This window comes from Limanda limanda, chromosome 14 (assembly GCF_963576545.1).
Source record: "Limanda limanda chromosome 14, fLimLim1.1, whole genome shotgun sequence".
NCBI classification, from domain to species: Eukaryota; Metazoa; Chordata; class Actinopteri; order Pleuronectiformes; family Pleuronectidae; genus Limanda; species Limanda limanda.
Genome location: NC_083649.1, coordinates 24812774 through 24822064, shown reverse-complemented (window position 1 = coordinate 24822064; position 9291 = coordinate 24812774). Strand labels below are relative to the sequence as shown.

General features: G+C 41.5%; 1 long non-coding RNA gene across 1 annotated transcript; it reads left to right on the top strand.

The window, feature by feature from the left end:
• The first annotated feature begins 1537 nt into the window (after positions 1-1537).
• On the top strand, positions 1538-1968 carry LOC133020004 (uncharacterized). The gene is made up of 3 exons (XR_009682899.1): positions 1538-1619; positions 1739-1832; positions 1924-1968. It is a non-coding gene; the product is annotated as an uncharacterized LOC133020004 (long non-coding RNA).
• Positions 1969-9291: the final 7323 nt, after the last annotated feature.

Below are 9291 nucleotides of genomic sequence, written 5' to 3'. Positions count from 1 at the left end.
ACTCTGCAGTTGTCAAGCCTGAGAGCTGTTGTGAGGTGACCCCCCTACTCCTACGCCTAGAGGACGCTTTCACATGCAAATGACAATGCTCTGAGCTTCACAAATGCAAATCAGGATAGTTCCCCTCAGAGCAGATAACACCTTTTTCTAAGAGTATACTAAACTATCTGGCAGAGTGAACCAGGCTGAAAATATATATAAAACCTGAAATTTTAAATTGTTCTTAAATAAGTAAGTGTGCTATAATGAATTACATTGTAAACCACGAACAAAGGTCAATGCTGTCAAATTAAACAATGCACTTTATTTCAAATTTTTATTGTCATCCAAAACAATCCTGAATCTCAACCACTGTACAGAGTGGCATGATTACAGTCACTTTTTCAATTGTGCTGGTTAAATGCACAGAGGATTTGTTAACCACACCTCTACCAGCAAAGAAATGATGCTGGGTATGATCATCTGTGTCCTGTAAGCTCCAAACTTCTACTGGCTTTCCATAAAAATATCTGTCCTCCCAAAATACTGGCATCAAATTCACATGTCAATGGCAAACTAAGCTGTTTTCCATGAATTATAAATGCTACCTTTTCACCACTACTTTCAAAATTGCTATGAAACATTCATTGATTTAATGATTTATTTTTTCAGTGTAATATTTAATCCCCCATGGACTGCACAGTGACAAAACACAGCAGCTGGCTGTTTGGCTACAACATACATCTCCACTCAGTTTGATTATTATTTTAAATATAAAGAAGACACAATATAGAGCTGAAATTCCTTCATAATTTGAACTTCAATTGTCTAATTGTTGTTATTAAACTCTCAGTATTCCATTAAAACAGTCAACACTTTTATCCAAAGCGACTTACAATAAGTGCATTAAACTATAAGGTTACGAACACAGAACAGCGTGAATCATGTGTGTAAATTTACTAAACACCAGAAAAAATAAACTGGGCCTCAGTCACATACTCATCCCATATGAAGTAACCGCTGCTTTAAGATAAGGAAACTGTGAAAACCTCACGTCACCCGCTCGTCCATTCACAGCCTCGTAAACGCCGTGCAGCGTCGAGTGTCCCGCAGACATGAAACTCCGGCTTGTGTTTAGCTTGTTCCGTACGAGTGACTCTGTCTTCGGGGTAAATAACTTGCTGAAGTCGACACGACGCTTTTCCCTGGAGGAGAAGATGAGTGCGTGGGAAGCAGAGCCGCGTGCCAGGTGTGGACGAGTCGAGGCGGAGAAGACGGATGCACAGTCCCTGAGTTAAGGTGAGAGCTAAACTAAACGGAGCCGCCATGCTAACCACTAAGCTAACCCTACATCTGAAAAGCATGTCCGCCACTCTATTGGATAGCGAGAAAGTTGCTAAAATACGAATACAGCATCGAGTGCTGGAGCAGATCTAGTGCATGTGTAAATATGTATGAATTACTTAGATGTAACAGTTTGTTCTCGTTAAGTTTTTTCATCAATGTGACTTTTTTCTGTATGTTTTCACAGCCTGAGTCCCCCCCCACACACACACACAAACACAACGAGGCGGTCACTGCGCGTGAGGCCGAGACGCTGAAAGTCCGGATTTAAAGTGCAGAAAATTAAGCCATTGAATGTAAGTAACTGTTTATGAATTGTTTTGGTGTTTTTTTGCTGTTGATCTTCCAACGGTGATGCAGCGCGGCTATTTCCGTTTATTAATAATAAACTCATGTTACTCATGTTGTTTTCCAGCTGCCTGTCCATGACGTACAAAGACACACTATGAGCCAGTATGATCCGACCAGACCTTACATCAGCATTGAGGAGTTGTCGGAGAAGAAAGAGGGTAAGGTTATATTCATTAAATAATTTTCCAGTTACATGTAAAGGTGTATGCTGTCATTGAACTGTGCTAATTTTACTGAATGTGTTTACAGCTGATTGAAGTGGGACAGATGACATGGATCCATCCTTCCACAGTCAGAAGACTGGAAGCTACACTGGATCTCACAGCTACACACCACAGACGTCTACACACTGGAGAAGATTCAGACAGAGTCCCACAAAGAAGTCATGACCCAAAGGCTGCAGAGAAACATTTCAAGCCTCACCTGAGTTTTTGTACAATATTTTTGCTGTATGTAAATAAAGCTTTGACTCCACATATACCTTGTTCACATTTGTTCCCTGTACAATATGTTCACCTATAACATCAAGCATCACATGAATGTTTAGTTTTAATTAACTGCAGTGCTTTTGGTAAAGGCTTACTAATAAATAATAATAAATATTAATATATACATTTTTATTATTAATATTGTGCTGGAGGGGCTTACCTCACGTGCGGAATGCTGTGACCCCACGTGTGCACTGCAATGACCCAGGGTGACCAATAGCAACACTTCTACCAACCAATCACGAGTGACATTAGTTTCAAGGGTCTGTGGTATCCTCCAATGGTGAGTAGAGAGAGGTTCTAGCCAGCGGCTGGACTCCGACTCATATGCTAATTAGATCACTCATCGCGATCGGTCCGCGAGGCTCAGGAGCCCCCCCACGGCTCTCTCCTTTGTTCTCCATATCCCCCTTAAGGTTCGCAAACGGCGATAGACTCAGCTTATTGTCGCTGGCGAACGCCGAGGTAACATCATGGAAAGAGTAGGTTACAGCAGGGGATTAGGCCTGTCCGAAGAGGTTTACTGTGACAATAATACTGCTTTTCGTCTAGTGTCAGGACTAGGGATGAGTATTGATAAGATTTTAACGATTCCGATTCCTTATCGATTCCTGCTTATCGATTCGATTCCTTATCGATTCTCTTATCGATTCTTTTTGGGCAAGGGGGGGAAAAAAGAGCACAAACGGCTTTATTTACATTAATTTTCTTTTATATAATTTTCTATAATGATGCACACCATATACAGTATGTATACATAAACATTTACATTTTTTAAATAACCAAAAACATTCACGTATTCCTCTTGAACTAAAGATAAACCTGACATTCTTCTGTAGAAATTACGATAAAATAAAACTTATATAACTTAAATAAAACTTACTCTGTTTAATTTAAACATGTTACTAGAAACTACAATGCTCCTTCCTTTTTTAAAAAGGGTATATGAAAACTGAGCTGCCAAAAATTAAACTAGCAGTGGCAAATACCATCAAGTCTGCACCAGCAATTATAATCAACAAAATCAACAATTCTTGTGCAGAAAAATAAGCATGTCTGCTTTCTCCGGAAGGATACGGGATCTCTCAGGACTAATTGTGTCTCCAGCCGTGGAGAACACTCTCTCAGATGGGGTGGAGGATGCCTGAACACACAGATAGGACTCAGCTAGACCTGACAGCAGGGGTAAACGGTATCTCTGGTCCCACCACCAAAGGGTGGCGTTATTCGTAGAGGGGATGGAGGGCAGACTTCTGTACAGCTGGACCTCTTGATGCACTCTCTGGGCCATGGACTCAGGGAGCTGTTGTTGTTGCAGGGACTGCAGCTCACGGTCCTCCTCTTCAAAGAGTTCCTCCAATGCTGTCTTTTTTCTCTGCTTTATGGCTGGTGTCTGAAATTAAATGGACATAACCAAATGGTTTGGATTAAATTAAATAATCAAAAAATCCATGCCATCTATCAATATTATTTATCAAAATGAGCTGAATTTACATAGTCATCTTCATCCTCCTCTTCATCCCCCTGCCTCTGTGTCTCTCCTTGCTCTGACAGCTTTAGAAGAAATTCACCATGTAAGAACCACAGAGCCAGAGAGAAATGTGCTACAATCAAAGGGATTGTCAAATTCAGATACCTCATCTGCAGCTGCCTCTGAGTTTGCTGCCACTGCTGCTTCCCTGACCCTGTCCCAGATCTCATCCCTATCCAGTTTGGATTTGAATCTGGGGTCTAACACAGTGGCCTCCTCCAGGAATGCCTTGACATCAGCATCCTTAAGTTTAAAGAGATGGACAGACAACACAAAATTAGGGGTAAATGTTACTGAATATGAATTTCATTTAGTGTATATGATTAACTGTCATATATTATTAATAATAGACTAATAAATGTCAGTCACTGTACCTGGTAGCGTTTTGAAAGATCGTTCCAAATGTTCTCTTTAACGCTCCTCACGAAAGCAGGGTCATCTGCCTGCACTGTGTAATGTTTCTGCAACTTCTGGAGGATAGGCAGTATCTGGCCACAGATTGGACTTTTGTCACTGGAGACAGCAAGTGTGGATGTGTAATGCTTCCGCATCAGCAGCACAAACTCCTCTGCTTTCCTTAAGTCCTCGTTGCCCATTATGGCCAGTCTGCAATATAACAAAAACATTTTAATATATATTGCATAAAAAATCTTTTAATTGCTTTAGTCCATCAAGTTTTAAATAAGCCATATTATTATTTATTTATTTTTTAAAACAGTATTACTTACTTATCCTTTTGCATGGGCTTTCTTAGCCATGGTTCTATAGCTGCAGCTTGGATGGCAGGAAACTGCTCACAGAATCTTTCCATCATCAAAAACAGGGAGTTCCATCTCGTCTTCACATCCAAGAGGAGCATGTGCTTTGGCAGCTCTGAAAGGCAAACACACACATACAAGTTTACAATAAACAATATTTTATTACAAGTAGTTTATCATTTTAAATTGATCATAATCTGCTCATTTACATTAACATATGTATGTTGGCGTATTTGGCTATGATCTAAAGAAAGTATTTTAAATGTGTTCTTACTGAGGAGTTCTTGCTTCTCCTTGAGGATAACTTTGGCCATGTGGGATCTCTTCATCCAAACAACCACAGAACGAATCCTTGCCACCCAGTTGGAAATCGTATGACAGTTGTACAGCTTCTGAGCTCCGAGGTTTAGTGTGTGCGCGAAACATGGCAACTTGGTCATGTGAAGAGCGTTCACGGCTACACTCATATTAGCTGCGTTGTCGACGGTGGCTGCCACTACCTTCTGCCTCACTTTGAACTCCTCCAGGATCCCATCTATCTCCTCTGCCACAGCTGACCCTGTCTGTGCCTGGTACACTGCCTTAGTTTTCAGGACTTTTTCCTTATTCTGGCCATCCCTGACCCAGTGCAGCGTTACTGTTAGGTAATGGTCTTGACTGAAACTTGTCCATCCATCAGCAGTGATGGCTGCCTTCTTGACAAGTGTCAGCTCTGACATAAGATTCTTCTTTTCAACCTCATACCAAGCAGGGATCAGTTGGTTTGCCAAACTGTCTCTGTTTGGGGCTTTATACCTTGGGTTGAGAATCTTTGTCATCTCCCTATAGAAAATATATAGTGGGATGAAGGAATAGAACAGAACTATGCTGGTTAGAATAACAACATGCAACTTTGACATTCTATTTTAGCTGGCATGTCAGACAAAATACAACAAATTAACCTACCGAAAATCTGGGGCATCTACCGTAGTAAAAGGGTGCAAACCTTTCACCACAAACTTAGTCACTGCTCGGTGACATTCGTTAATCCTCTCTTCAGTCATTTTATTTTTCCCTGCCATGGTGAAAGGATTGGCCAGAGGTGCACAAGACCTGCTAGCTGCAGCTTCTGACCAAGATCGACTACCAGTCTCTGAACCTGCCTGACTCTGAAAGTCATCATCTGCTAAATTAAATGGATGGAAATGGAGATTATTTACATAGTGAAAGCTGGTTTACACAATGAAACAAATGGCACTAACACAATAGATAGGGTCTGGAGCAGGGACGTGTGGTCAGGGGACGCAGAACCTGTTGTTGCAGGTATGGCCTGCCCCCTAGAGAAGTGTTGTTGTTGTGGTGTGACGTAGTACCCCTAAGCATTGTGGGTAAGGTACCTGTGCATTGTGGGTAGGGGGCTACATGTTGTGGGTGATTACGAAAAGTAACAGAACACCTAGTGCGATGTGTGTGTGACTCCTGTGTACGGAGAGAGCAATAAAGAAGTGACGGTGATTGAAAGCTAAGAGCACGTCTCCTCGTCCCTAACAAACACGACCGGACGGCTGGTTACCGGCAAGACAACGAGCCTAGACAAACAATAACAGTGCGCTCCCAACCACGGTTGGGAGCGCACTGTTATTGTTTATATAATCAAGCTACTGCGACGTTGACGATAATGGGAGACCAATGCCGGAGCTAAAATGTATGCTTCAAACAACGGGACAGAAGATAACTCGATCGACTACGCACAATAAAGGCAAATTGCTTCACACAAGTTTGAGGAGCTTACCTTGGATAGGAAGAGATGCAGCGCTCTCGTTAGCTGCGCTGCTGCAAGCATCAAACACATGACACACCGGCTGTAACTTTATTCCATGCGAGTTCAAATGCTTCATCATGTTTGTCGTATTTCCTCCCTTCGACGAAATAGCCCTTTTGCACGCGTTGCAAGTGGCGTTGCTGTCATTTAATCGTGTGAAATACAACCAGACAGGAGATCGCTTCTGCCTGGTTGCCATGTTTGCTGCCGTCTGAATGAAAAAGTTCGCGCATGCGCAACGGCACAGGGACCGTTAACAGAATCGTTAAAGAATTTCGCCAACGATTCCAAGGAATCGGTTCACTGGGAACCGGTTCTAAACAGGAACCGGTTTTCGATACCCATCCCTAGTCAGGACTACTGACACCTAAATCATCCCAATAGAACCTGAACTTGAACTAGTTCATTTTAAGTGTGAACTGGCTCAAAGCTCTACTGGACACCAGTCAGCATTGAGAGGCAGAAGTAGTAGGGCTGGATCACTACACTCCTGTGACCAATCCTGCATGAGACTGCGGTTAGGCCCGCCTTTCTCATTAGCATACGGACACAGAAATGTGGATAAGAATTTATGTGGAAATATATTTAAGATATTTATTTATACATTTCTGTATTTATTTCTGTATTAATTTATACATTTATTAATTTATACTTGTGTCATGTATGGTCCTCCATCTACTTAACTGTAGTGACATCAGCAATGAATCATGGACATGCACACTTAATCACAACACAGTTTTCACTCAGGAAGAAATACAAATATTTTCAATATAGACATATTGAACATTAGCTTATAACTGGTCTTTTTAAGGCACAATAACAATACATGACTTCATTTTCAGAGTGCATGTGTCGGAGCTTTAATACACATGGCGTAAAGTTAACACTATGCTATAGCGACCCACCTGCAAGACGACGCGCAGGTAAAATAAATACCTGTTTATATTTTGACCCATACCACATACTAATAAACCTATACAAATCTATTCGTTTTATTAATCATTTGTACTAAATATACCCTGGTTGTGAATGCAGAAGAGTTATGCATTTGGTGTTTGTAGAGTTTTTAACATGTGAACAGAGAAAGTGAAAGTGATGTGATTGTTAGAGGTTTTTAGACCCTTATGTGATATCATCAGGATAAGGATGGGGTGGAGCAAAACGTAGAATAGTAATCCCCCGATCAAAAAGACAGACGAGAAAGATAGTTAAGGCAGTGGATGATTCTGAAGGAAAAGTGAAATAGATAGATGTTTCTTACCATGGAAATGTAATATTCTAGGAAAAGCGATGACAGAATAAAGAATTAACACCTTAGTACGAACAAACATACCCTGCTCGCCACTTCTAATACTGACTGTGAAATATTTTGTAATTTTTTTAAGCAAACAAATCTATGACTTCAGACCAAACATTGTACCAGCTGCCAGTGTTATCCCAAAGATCGCAGAGCCCATCCCATTCTACTTAGTAATTTTTAAGTTTCTCTTCATGAGATAATGGACACTGTCTCACGTGTTCGTCTTCCAGCCCTTGACATCCTACCCACATCGCTCCTAAAAGAAAAAATCAGTACTATTGGCCCAAGCCTTCTCATAAACATTAATTACTCCCTTTCTGCTTGCCAAGTCCCTGATTATTTTAAGAAAGCCATCATTCAGCCTTTACTGAAAAAGATAAATCTTGATTTTGTGCGACCACTTGACACAATAGAATTAAGTCAATTCAACAACTTTTTTTTTTAGTGTAAAGAAAACATCAATTCATATGATTGAGATGAAACACAGTAGTGAAAATTCACTAGAATTATTTATATTTGTTTTCTACCAATAGATCCCTTTCACCTACATCTGCAGGCCTCCAAGTCCTACACTCAAAAAAATAATTCATTGGATGAACGCAATTTTATCTTGCCACTTATATTCCATCTAAACAAATCAATTTATATCAGTCTATCTCGATTGGTTTACTTGAACACCACATAGATTTGTGGGTGGAATGTAATTTGAATATGTTCATTCAACTAATGTGCTTTTAATTGAATTAAAATGTTTGAAGCTACTTAGTCTAGTCTAATTCATTTAGGTTTAGTGTACATTGGTCAAACACTTTAGTGCAACACAGTTCAGTATTGTTGAATGAACTGATGTAGGTTTTGTCTTCTATACTCATGTCAATCTTGTTGGTTTAATTAGTGTTGTTTTCATTGCTAGTGTAAGCATTCATTTTATTTAAATTACCAAATATTCACTAACACACATAAAGGACAACATGAAAAGCCATTGGACATTTTATTAAACATTTAGCTTTTACAACTGTCAAGATCCTGTTCGTCTCAGTTTTCCCCCTTTAACCATCTCATGCTAAACTTCCCTTTGGTTTTCATATTACAACTGACCCACTGACCCACAGGCCTCAAATACCTTTTTCCAACCTTTGTTACAAAAGTATATACTGTGGCAGGACAAGGAAAGGCAGAGACGCAGGTACTGCTTACTGTTGTTTATTCAGTAGTCAGGAAGAACTGGCACATGTTCCCCATACGGGAAGTATATATAGCTTCAGCCTTTACATTTCCCATCAACCCACTGGGTGAGAGGACACACCCATGAGTGCACGCCACACAGCCCCCGGCCGCCAAGCAAGAAGAGTTGGCGAGGGCTGCGCGCACCTGCAGCGGGAGCTGGCGCAGAAAGATGTGCGGGAACAGGAAACCCTCATCCTCGGAGCCCAGCAACGACAGCATCTCGTCCATCAGGTCCACTGCCGAACCATCGCCCAAACCGGGAAGCGACAGTAGCTTGTCCGCTCTCTCCGCGGCTGACAAGCTGTAGCGCCGGAGGAGAAGCTGCCTGATGGCGGCGTACTTCCCTCGCAGCGGCGGGGCTCGCAGGAGCTGCATCACGCGCCGGGTGGATTGCTGGTCCAAAGCCGCGACCACCAAAAAATACCTGGAGTCGTCTGCCGTTACTCCTCGCAGATGGAAGAGAGCCTCGATGTGCTGAAACCACGGCGCGGGGTCGTTCTGCCAAAACTCCG